Consider the following 12,403-nt stretch of genomic DNA (forward strand, 5'->3'; position numbering starts at 1 on the left):
CATCAAAAAAATGTTTTTTCCTTCTTTCAGTTTATTCCCCTAGAACATGATTTTTCGGTAATTTTAATCATGTTACCTGTGTAATTTAAAAATTATATTATCTTTTAAAGTTTGGTTATTTAGTAATCTTTGTAATTATTGTTTCAATCACTATAAGGTGTATTTCAACAAGAAGAAAAGTAAATACAGAGGTCTGGGTAAAAGAAACAGGGATAAGCCTAGAAATGACTGAATTATGACAATATATATTTTAACTATTAATTGTGAAGAAAACCCTGTTTGTATTTCGAAAAAAGGTTAAATGTATCAGTACTCACAAATCTAAATGGGTTAAACTTACCAATTAAAGACATACATTACCAGAGTGGACATTTTTCAGTGAGAGAGACCTGAAACAAAACCATACCAGAGGTTGAAAATAAAGGGCAGGAAAAAGATATATCAAGCAAATACTTGCCAGAAGAAAGCTGGTACAGTAATATTAATACTAGACAAAATAGAACTTGTGGCAAAAATTGATAAATACGAATAAAGAGAGATAATATATCAACTACAATGCTTTATGAATCAGGAATTTTAATGTGCCCAACATCATAGCCATAATACATAAACCAAAACTGAAGAAATAAAAGTTTAATTTGACAAATTCATAATCATAGTAGAAGATTTTAAATGACCTCAATCAAAAACCAATGGATTAAGAAGACAAAGTGAGTAAAGATATAGATAACCTGAAAACACGATTAACAGGCTTGAGTTATGGTTATTTTTAAAATTCTGTAACTAAAATAAAATAAAATTCTGTAACTATACAAATCCACACAGAAATTCTATACTCGCAGTCGGAGGTATGTAGTCACATGGAATACTTAAAATAAGTTGTCCACGTACTAGTTGACAGCTGAAGTCTAAACAGATGTCAAAGAATCAATAACATAAATAGAACTGTGCTTGACTACAATGTGGTTTATGTAGAAAGCAGGAAGAAAGGATAATAAAAACTTTTCATGTCCTCAGACATTTAAAAATTCACAGTTATAGATTCATGGGATAAAGAGAAATATTACAGGGGCGTCTGGGTGGCTCAGTTGTTAAGCGTCTGCCTTTGGCTCAGGTCATGATCCCCGGGTCCTGGGATCGTGCCCCCTCAGGCTCCCCGCTCGGCGGGAAGCCTGCTTCTCCCTCTCCCACTCCCCCTACTTGTGTTCCCTCTCTCGCTGTGTCTTTCTCTGCCAAATAACTAAATAAAAATCTTTAAAAAAAAAAAAAGAGAAATTTTATAGTAAATTGCAAATTCCTTATTAACCAGCAAGGAAAATACTCTCTTCAAACTGCTCAGATGTGTGGGAAAATAGTCACTTTATTTTGTAGAAACTTGGTAGACCCCACTTAAATTGTGTGATCACAGTTAACATTAATAAAGCAAAATGTGTGGGATGGAGCTGAAGAGGTACTTGTAGTACATTTAGTTTAAATATATTTAGGAAAATTTTAAAACCCTGAAAAATCAATGAATTAAGTGTCATTTTAAGATGCTAAAGCAAACAACATTGTTCTAAAAATGTAGAAGGGAGGTGGGTTGTATAGTTTGTAATAGTCCCAAATCTTACAAAACAGATAGCAACTGGAATAGGAAAGCCCATCTCCGACACGGCTGGGTGACGAGGTCTCCCTAAGATCTTCACAAATGGTGGGAACTTACAACTGCCAGCTGCAAGCTCTGCACTGTGTCCGAAACCGAGGCTGTAGAGGGAACCAGTGAGGGCTGAGGGGAGGAGAGCTTCTGAGTCTCTCAGAGAACAAACTTCGGACAACCCAATTTACTCACGGGCCTTTGACATTTAGTGCTAGTAATAACATTGCTCATCGGTGACCACCAACATCACAAAGAGAGGGTCCAGGGCCAGACTTTCAGGTCTCCTGATGGAAGAATACAGTGGCAGCTCTAAAGTCTTGCCAAAAAATTTGGACCTGACTCTGATCAGATCTCTAGATCCAGCTCCAAATTGACAGGTAGCACAGAGGGCAGAGAAACATGCTAAACTATGCCATGGAGAATTAATAAGCAAAATCCAACCTGTGGGAAATGCAACAGCAATGCTAAGGGGCGCCTGGGTGGCTCAGTCATTGAGCGTCTGCCTTCGGCTCAGGTCATGATCCCGGGGTCCTGGGATCGAGCCCCGTGTCGGGCTCCCTGCTCCGCGGGAAGCCTGCTTCTCCCTCTCCCACTCCCCCTGCTTGTGTTCCCTCTCTTGCTGTCTCATTCTCTCTGTCAAATAAATAAGTAAAATCTTTAAAAAAAAAAAAAAAAAAGATGTGATGTGCGTAATGAAATAAACAGAAAAATCAAAAGGAAGACCTTAGAAATGTTTAAGCAGCAGTGTTTAGAAATGTGTAAGCCATCATATTCAAGCACGTTATCAGTGGAATTCCTTTGTGGAATAGCATATAAACTGGTTCCAGTGTTCTTCCATGCTCCTGGTGAGTTGCATGTGCTCAGTCTGTGTGGTGGTCATGCACAGTAAGACCATGTCTCAGTCTGAGACCGATGGGAAATCTTAAACTGTCCCTTCGATATTGGCAGCTTGAGAAGCACTGCTGTATAGGACAAATGATTCAATTTCATCAAGTAAACTGCAAGAAAAATAAAAGGGAAATACACCTATAGATTAAAAGAAAGATCAAGAAATCATAATGCTTAGACCCTATCAGGAGAAAACATCTTTAAGGAAAAAATCATTTGAGGCCATTAGGAATTTGAATGCTAACTGACTGTCTGAATTTAAGGAGTTTTTTATTTTTATTTTTTAAGGTATGATAGTGGTATTATATTTAGAAAGTCATTTTCCTTTAGATTTACATATTGAAATACCTGTGAGTGAAATGGTCAGATGTCTGGTTTTCTTCAGAATAATATGGGGATAAGCGTGTGGGGATGAATGGAAGAGGATTGGTCATGAATTGTTAATTATTGAAGCTGGGTTTTGGATACATGAGGGATCATTATCCTTTCTACTTTCGCGTGTGTTTGAAATTTTTCTGATATAAAGTTAAAGGAAAAGACTGAAGGAAGAACACTGGGGTTGGTCAGTCAATCAGAAAAACATTTGTTGAACACAAACTGGAGTTCAGGTCTGTAAGAAGGTATCAGACAATCATGAGATGCTCTCTGGTTTCATGTTCAAGACAACTGTTAAGATTAAAAAACAAACAGGAGACAGAAGATATTAATCATAGAAGATTACATTGCATACAATGAAGACTGAAACCAATTAAATCTAGGATTAATAGCCCCTCTTCCATCATTCTGAGATGATTTTACACATTTTTACCAAGTGAAAGACTTGTATGGTCTGTTTCAGAAAATAGACTTATCAAGCTCATTTTATGAGGTTAGACATGTTAATATACAAACTAGATGAAAAAGAAAATTATAGAAGTTTCATCTTTATGAACATAGATGATTCTTTTTTAATGAACAGATATAGAATTATTAAATGAAATATTTGCAAATTTAATTCACTGGTGTATTGTGTCCTGCCACGTTATTATTATACATTTATTCCATTATATTATATTAACTGATGTAACGAGAAGAAGCATGTGATCACCTCAATAGATGTAGAAAAATAATTTGATGGAATTTAATGTTTTATGACATAAAAAAATTTTGATGACATTAATGACTCATGATAAAAACTTTTAGCAGACTAGGAATAGAAGGGAACTTTTTTTTTTTAAAGATTTTATTTATTTATTTGAGAGAGAGAGACTGAGAGAGAGAGCACAAGCCAGGGGTAGAGGCACAGGGAAAGGGAGAAGCAGACTCCCTGCTGAGCAGGGAGCCCAATGCGGGACTTGATCCCAGGACCCTGGGATCATGACCTGAGCCGAAGGCAGATGCTTAACCAACTGAGCCACCCAGGCTCCCCTAGAAGGGAACTTTCTTAAATGATATTTGTCAAGCAGTTGTAGCAAATATCATAATTGGTGATGAGTCATTGTAAACATTTCTATCACAATTAGCAACAATTCAGGATTACTTGCCATCACTGCTTCTATTCATCATTGTGTGGGATGTTCTACTTTATGTAGTAAGCTGGAAAGAGAAATGGAAGGTATAAGCACTGGAAAACATGAGATTAAAGTTGCTTAATTTTAGATGATATGATTGTTTACCTAGAAAATTGAATAGAATATTCAGGTCAATTATTAGAACTAATAAGACAGTTGAGTAAAGTTGATGGGTACAATGTAAAAAAAAAATATATATATGTTTCTAATCCAGAAGTAATAACCAGTTAGAAAATATAATGGAATAAAGATTTCATTCATAGTATCAACTAAAACTTTGAAGTGCCCAGGTATAGTTGTTCCTGAAGATGCTCAAGATATTTATGGATAAAATTATCAGATATTATTAAAAGACATAAAAGAAGAGAAAAGGGAGAAATATACCATAATCATAGATTCATAGCTAGGAAAACAATATCATGAAGATGGCAGTTCCCCAAAATCAATGTATAAATTCAGTGTAAATCTAATCAAAATATCCACTGGGTATTTTGGAGAAGTTGAAGGACTGATCTTCAAATTCATAGGAAGAACAAGTTTGTGCACAGCCAGAACAATTTTTTACAAGCACCCGTATAAGGGTGCCTTACCAGACATCAAGACTTAAATGCTCTGTTATTAAGATGGCTTATTATTGGCACAAGTTTAGTCAAATAAAGAACTTTGAAGTAGCTCTCCTCATATTTGTAAGTGTATTATCTTATTATATAGTGGAAATGATGTTACATAAATGAGGAGGTGATGGATTCTACATGAATTGCTCTCAGACAATTATCTGTATAGGAAAAAAGAATCTTTTCCTATCCACATTTGTGATCTTTATCACACCAAATGCAAAATTCAGTTCTGGATGGATTCACAATCCACAAACTTAAAGAAGAAAATATGAGAAATTGTCATTATCACCTTGGGGATAGAATATAATATCTTAAACTCAGACTCCCTAAAAAGAAAAATCCTGAATGGAAAAAATTGTTAAAGAGTGAATACATTAAAATAAAATTTCTGCCTAATCAAAGCCTTTCATAAATGAGGTTAAAAGACAAGCAACAGGCAGGGTGGAAATATTTGTGTGTATACAGCTAAAAGATTAATGTTGATCAAATTAAAAGGTTTTAGTTTGAAAAAAAAGAATCCAATAGGGAAAGTCTGACAATACCAAGTGTTGGTCAATACATGGAGCCATGGGAGTGCTCTGGGGGAGTATAAAAACACAGGCCTGAAATCTCACTCCCACGTGTATATTTAGATATGTTCTTAAGTGCTCCTATTAGCAGATAGGTGAGAATGTTCACAGCACTCTTAGTATTAGCCCAAACCTGAAACAACCCATATTTCTACCTAGAGTAGGACAGGTAAGTAAGTTGTGGCATATTTATCCGATGGTATGTGAATAATATCTGTGAAAATGAGTAAATCACAACTATATGCATTGACATGAATGAATATGCAAAGTAATATTAGGCAAAGAAAGAAAGTTACAGAAGCTTACATTGTATGATTGCATTTAGGTGAAGTTTTAAAAATGGGCAAAATTAATCAATATGTTACTTAGGGGTTCATGCATGTGTGGAAAAATTAAGGGATGCAAAGGAATAATGAAAGGGGCTGCAAAATTTTGGTACTGTTTTCTTTTCTGAAAATGGATATGGGTGGTGAGCACACATGTATGTGCTTTTATTATTCTTTAAAAACAATATACTATACACTCTATATGAATGGTTTATTGTGGAATTTTAAAAAAATTAGTAACTCATCATCAGCATTAACAGCCTATCAATAGATGTGATTGGCCAACAAGCAATGATCGGTCTTATCAGTAAGTAGCAAACGCTAAGTTAAAATATATAAGAACCAGATATTGTTCCAAACCCATTAGATTAGTAAAAATTAATAACCTTGACAATAGCAAGAATCTAGAGGAACCATAAATCTTACATCCTTTTTTTGGGAGTGTATATAGTCGCCACCACTTTGTAGAGTTATTTGGTACTTTTTTTTTTAATTGTATACTCTGTAATCTGGTGTTTTTTTCTTTAAATGTAAAGAATAAAGGACAATTGGCTCTATTTGTACATTGAGTACTTTATTGCAGCTAACATAGAGCATCTATGTCAACATGGATGAGGTTTTAATACAATATTCAGGGAATCAAATAAGTTATGAGTGATACCAAACTATGATATCCATTTTTTTTTTTTTTTTTTTTTTTTTTTAGTAAGAGAGAGAGAGTGTGTGTGCACGTGTGCACGACTTTGGTGGGAGAAAGGGCAGAGAGGGAGAGGAAGAGAGAAAATCTCAAGCAGACTCCCCGCTCCTGCAGAGCCTGACTCAGGGATCGATCTCAGTATCCTGAGATTGTAACCTGAGCTGAAATCAAGAGTCAGACGCTTAACCAACTGAGCACCCAGGCACCCCTAGACTATAATATCTTTTAAATTAATTAATTAATTAAATTATTTGAGAGAGAGAGAGCGTGAGAGAGAGATCACGAGCAGGGTATGGGGTAGAGGGAGAAGCAGACTCCCCGCTGAGCAGGCAGCCTGATGTGGGGCTCCATCCCAGGACCCTGGGATCATGACCTGAGCTGAAGGTAGATGCTTAACCGATTGAGCCACCCAGGTGCCCATGATCTCTCTCTCTTTTTTAAAAGATTTTATTTATTTATTTTTGAGAGAGAGAGAGCAAGTGAGCCTACATGAGCTGGGGAAGAGGGAGAGGGAGAAGCAGACTCCCCGCTGAGCAGGGAACCTGATGCAGGACTTGATCCCAGGACCCCGGGATCATGATCCGAGCTGAAGGCAGACACTCAACCGACTCAGCCACCCAGGTGCCCTTTATTTTTATTTTTAATTAATTAATTAATTTTTGAGATCTAGAAAGCACTTTAATATTCTATCCCTCTTCAAAAGAATATAGAACGCTCCACGAATTTGTGTGTGATCCTTGCACAGGGGCTATGCTAATCTTCTCTGTATCATTCCAGTTTTACTATATGTGCTGCCAAAGTGAGCACCCCAAGCACCCTTTAATAGATATTTTAGAGTATCCCCAAATAACAAGTGTTCTCATTGTGTACTTGCTCATGCTTTGTCTCTTTCACTTGCTCTAGCTCTCCTTCCTTCTCTTTTTCCACACCCATTCCTCCCCCATTTCTCATACAGTGTTTTTTGGTGTTTTTTTTGTTAGATAAATATGTAGGTGGGTGTGAAAAAAGTATATGGGAACGATAAACACCAAAATCAAGACACTGATTACCTGGCAGGTGAAGGGAAGGTAAGTGATAGCAGGCACCATTATTGTTTGCAAATAATGCCAAATATTATGAGTTTTTTTGGAGGCCGGAAGGATTTTTGAGACTAAAAAGTTTGAGCACCACTGTTCAATTGTTTCAAACTAAATTTTTACCAAACATGTGAGGCATTCATTTTGCAAAGAATAGCAAATCTCATGTGTTTGACAGACCCACCAGAGGGAGCCCATCCAAATCCTGTATCTATTTAATCTGATTTAAAAAAAATTAATAAGTACATACCTGGACCGTGTTCAGAGGAGCTATATTTTCCTTTTGTCCCTGGAGAAGCCTTGTCCTGTTTCACCAGCTGTGCCCTGTGTACGATTCCTGGGAATGCACTCTGAGCACAGTGAGTGCACCGAGGGGCCGTGGAGGAGGTAGGACGCTGTGCAATTTATTCTTCACTCTGGGCTGCAGACTCTTTGTTTCCTCAGTGTGTCTTCATTGTCTCTATTCCCTTTCGATGACTTCCTCTGGGTCAGTTTTATCCAGAGTGTTCCTCTTACATACACACATATGCAAGCCGTACTTCCTCCTGAATTTAAGATTATTCATGATCAGCCTTCCTTTCTTCCTATTTCTGTCTTCAGTATTATTATAAAAAAAAATTCTCATTGCTTCTTCTTCTTCCTTTTTTTTTTTAATTTTAAGAATTCGTGTATCTATCTTGTCTTTGTTTTCTTGGCTGGTAGTTCTTGAACTTGAGTGTCTTAACAAGTCCTGGTCCATGACCAAGTTTTTGTGGATCTTACAGGAAAATTACTGATACAAGAGGAATGTAGCAAGTTTTATAAATGTATATTTGTTCACTTCAAAGGACTCTTCCTTTTCCTGAGATGATTTCCTTGCTACTTCCTTAAATATTCTTTTATGAAGTGATGGTGATGGTATTTTAATTACCTGTAATTAAATTATTTAATTACCTGTAATTAAAAAGTCTGTAATCTGGTGTTTTTTTCTTTAAATGTAAAGAATAAAGGACAAAATAAAGCATTGTCAAATTTATCTTAGTTCTAGAATTCTTTGAAATTTTTACGAGCCTATGAAATACAAAGTAAAGTCTTATATTTCTAAGTAAATACACGTATGTCTTGATAAATGAAGACAATTGAGAAGTTGTAAATGTTTTTTAATTAATAGTGATTCATGCATATTCACACAGAAACAAAGGGGAATGTTTATATAGAAGAGATGAGTAAAGGTATACAGAGAAGTAAGCTTTGATGTAATTTGGACCACAACACATTACTGAAATACTACTTCATTCAGAGGTCCAGTTCATATTCCATCCCATCTCAACTGCCTACTCTTCAAAAATAGTCATTGGCATTCCCCATTTCTTCCTGTAGGAGTATGGTTAAGGGGTTCCCTCCATGGATTGTGCTCCTTGCCTGTAATTATTCAATCCAAGTGGAGTGGATATCCTTCATTTTGAACAACCCCTTTGGCATCCTTTGTGGTTCATCCTTGTTAGAAAACCACTCTCATTTATCATCAGAAAATTTCATTTTTGCTCCCTTTGATATTCTCTCCCACCTTCCAGATGGTTCATTAGAACCCTCCTGTTTTTGGGCTTCTTTTCCTGAGCTTCCCCACTGTTACTCTTGTGGTGAGCCAAAGGTAGTCTCTTTATTCCTGCTTTCTACCCTGAATCACTTTTCTATCATTCAGTGAATGACAAGGTTTTATTCTCCACCATGCGGTTATTGGGTTTCCTTAATAGCCTCATGTGGAGGGGCTTTATTGAAGGCACTTTTATTTGGCCTTGATAGATTATAGTCACCATGTTTCCCTAATCTCCTCTTTAAACTCTTTTAGGAAGGACTCCTTCTGCCAAAGACACACTTAAATTGAAATGGCTTTTCTTTTTTTATATTCCTTTTCTCCACCCGAGTGTTTACTTAGGTATGTCTCTTGACAGTGAAGCAGAAGGCAACTGGTCACAGCCAGGAGTCCACAATATATTGGATTTGAGTAATACCCCATTATTGGAGGACAAAGGCGGGGGGGTTGGAGAACCATTTAAAGAGAAACCAGTCTGTTTTCTGTGGCACAAGGCTTTTGCAGATCATTTGTTCTTGCTATGACAAAATAGAAGCTCATAGCCTCTTAGCCTGAGACCATGTCACTTACCTATAGCATTATGACCCTCACTGAGCTTTCAGTACATCCCGCCTTGAACTTTTACTTTGTATATGTCTGGTTTTTCCAACTGGTTGGTCACTTCCTTAAGGGCGTCTCCTGTTCAGCCCAGGATCCTGCACAGAGTAGAAGTTGGTAAATGTGGTGTTTGGATGTCTCCTTCGTTCTGGTCTGCCAGCCTCCAGTCTGCAAAGGATGGCAGCTAATGTAGTTAAGTGCATGGCAGTTCACCTGTCAGCTTTTCTGGCTGGGCATTCTTAGAGCTATTTCTCATGTTCCAGCCTTCCAGAGGAGCAGGTGTATCATTCAGGGCTGGGTTGCAGGGCAGAAACCACATAGTAATGGATCAGGGAAAGCTCAATTTAAAGAATTATTAATGATAACGTAGAAAATTGGGGCAATGAGGGATTGGCTAGTAAGAAGTAAAGAGAACTCTAGAGAACATAGAACTCACAGATAAATGAGCAGCTGCTACCCCTAGGACTGACACTCAACCCCTTAGGAAGAGCCCTCTGCCCCACCCCCCAGCTGTGGCTCACTGAATGGCACAGAGGTGGTGGTGGTTTCATGCTGGTGAAATTGCTGGATATCCACATTCTGGAATTTGTTGGAAATCTGCTTTTTGAGGGGCCAGGGAAAGCTATTTGAGTGTGGTGTCTTGTAGGAAGCACTCTGCTATAAAATTGCCTAGGAAGGGCCGTGGAGGAAGCAGCTGTCCGCTGTGGGAGCTCCTGGGGAGCTGAGGGTTCCTGCTTACGCTACAGGACACCTGGGATCCAGCAGGAATCCCTTTGTGATGTGTGCCTTTTCGGGGACCTCTACTGACAGAGCTTAATATTGTGCTGCTGGCAAAGGAAAAATATTTGAAGGGCCCAAATCAGTTTTCACAGAGCAGTCAATGGAGGATTGATTTGTGGCTGAGAGGCAATACATTGATAACTAGCACAGCTAGCTTGCTCCTTTTCCCGAATATCTAGAAGTCTTTAGGGAGTTAGGCTGTTATTCACCAAATAAATAGGTTGCTAGGGCAAGTCACATTTAGGGGGGCACAGACTTTTGCCCTTGATTCTCACTTAAAATTTCTGAATATAATTTAGGCTGTGGACAAGCTGTCTAGTTGCTTGTTCTTAGTACATGGGTGCATAAAGGACAGAGGATATTCTGAAGGGTAAAAGCTGGAACCAGTATAGGATCCAGAGAAAAACAGATGAGTATCCTCCACATCTCATTCCTTGAAGATCTCAGGAAAATCATTATCATTTACATTCTGCATTTGCTGTTGGAGGCCAAGAGGGCCTCATTAGGTTTTACTGAATCCACATAATTAGAGTAGCAGTATTTTTTGTACTAGCTGAAGTGATGTGTGAAAGTAGCAAAAATATTTTCACAGTGATATTATGCTCTTTCACAGCAGACTTCACACCTTGCTGGAGACTGCATTTCTTTGTGTGGTGCACATTACAGAAACCTACTTTCTATGGAAGGGGTGGTGTAATTTCACATTTTCAGCTTGGTAGGTACAGGTGGGAAGGTAATGAGAGGGAGTTTGCTGTACCATCCAGCCTCAGAACCAGCTAGTAACCCGTGATATGCACATCTTGAATTGTCAGTTCACATACCTGAGTCTGCTCTTAGATGGAAAAGATGATGCTCCTGCTATTTGACTGACACTTTAGGTGTCTTCTTTCTGAAACTTTGTCCTCAAATCTTCTGTCTAATGTCATCCCCCAGACTCATCCTGGGGTAGGTCTCTGAAATTATAAACTAGTTAATATGAATGAATTTGAAAGATAAAACAGAGTTTTCTTAAATTAGATATATCATTTAAAGACAATGCTATTTTTCACCTATATGGAGACTTTCTATAATGTTGTATATATGATTGATAGCATTTCATCATTGCAATGATTTCTAGCCTTTTTCTTTTACTCTTTGGGAATCTGCTGAGAGATTTGGATACTGCACACACACACACACACACACACACACACACACACACAAGATTTTGTATGTAGTTTAAGGGGTATGATATGTTCCTGGATTAGAAGTCACTGTCAAGGAGATAGTTCAGTCTCCATGTCGATAATGCCCAGCCTACATCTGTAGTAAACTGGAAGAACTGTTGTTCCTTATTCCTTTAGCATTTCTCTCTTTCCACTTCTGCTGTTTCTTATAATACCTCTCTTGGATTGCACTGGGATCCACGTTGGGATTATGTTTGATGGTAGATTACATGAATAGCAACAGAAGTGAGGGTTACGTTAGCCATAGGAAGACAGAGAATGCTTGCTGCCTAACTTGGGAATGACCAGATGTTGGCTGTTGGGGTGATTGGAGGATCAAGGTTGAAGAGCTTAGAGTCAGAGGCTGTCTAGGAATAGGTGGGTGACTTGAATGTGTTTGGGGAAGCCAAGGGAACAATTTCTGCCTAAATCTGAGAGCCTTTATCTTGGGGCACAGGACATTCCTATGTAGTGACCATTCCAGATCCAAGAAATGGAAATATTTGTTCAATGTTTGGAAGCTTGTAAGGTCGAGAGCTACCTTGAGATTGGACTCAGGTACAGAGTTGGGTGGTATGGGTCTTGTGGGGAGCAGATGTTAGCACACATCCAGTAAAAGGTGACTCTTGGAGGCCTGGCATGTGTTGGGGTTTAGATAATTCATGGTATGTTTCATTTAAGGTTAATGACCTAGGCTTATTTTTTTTATTTTTTATTTTTTATTTTATTTTATTTTTTTAAATTTTTTTATTGTTATGTTAATCCCCATACATTACATCATTAGTTTTAGATATAGTGTTCCATGATTCATTGTTTGTGCATAACACCCAGTGCTCCATGCAGAACGTGCCCTCCTCAATACCCATCACCAGGCTAACCCATCCTCCCA

The 12,403-nt window shown here is 37.8% G+C and overlaps 1 protein-coding gene and 1 non-coding gene across 16 annotated transcripts in view; one reads left to right on the forward strand and one right to left on the reverse strand.

The window, feature by feature from the left end:
* FARS2 (phenylalanyl-tRNA synthetase 2, mitochondrial) overlaps nt 1-12,403 on the forward strand; it is a 715,905-nt gene that overhangs the window by 140,029 nt on the left and 563,473 nt on the right. The gene's annotated exons all lie outside the window — the stretch shown is intronic.
* LOC116645058 lies at nt 6,984-7,090 on the reverse strand. Its single transcript, XR_004301888.1, has one exon. It is a non-coding gene; the product is annotated as a U6 spliceosomal RNA (small nuclear RNA).

Source organism: Phoca vitulina, unplaced genomic scaffold, assembly GCF_004348235.1.
Source record: "Phoca vitulina isolate PV1807 unplaced genomic scaffold, GSC_HSeal_1.0 scaffold31, whole genome shotgun sequence".
NCBI classification, from domain to species: domain Eukaryota; kingdom Metazoa; phylum Chordata; class Mammalia; order Carnivora; family Phocidae; genus Phoca; species Phoca vitulina.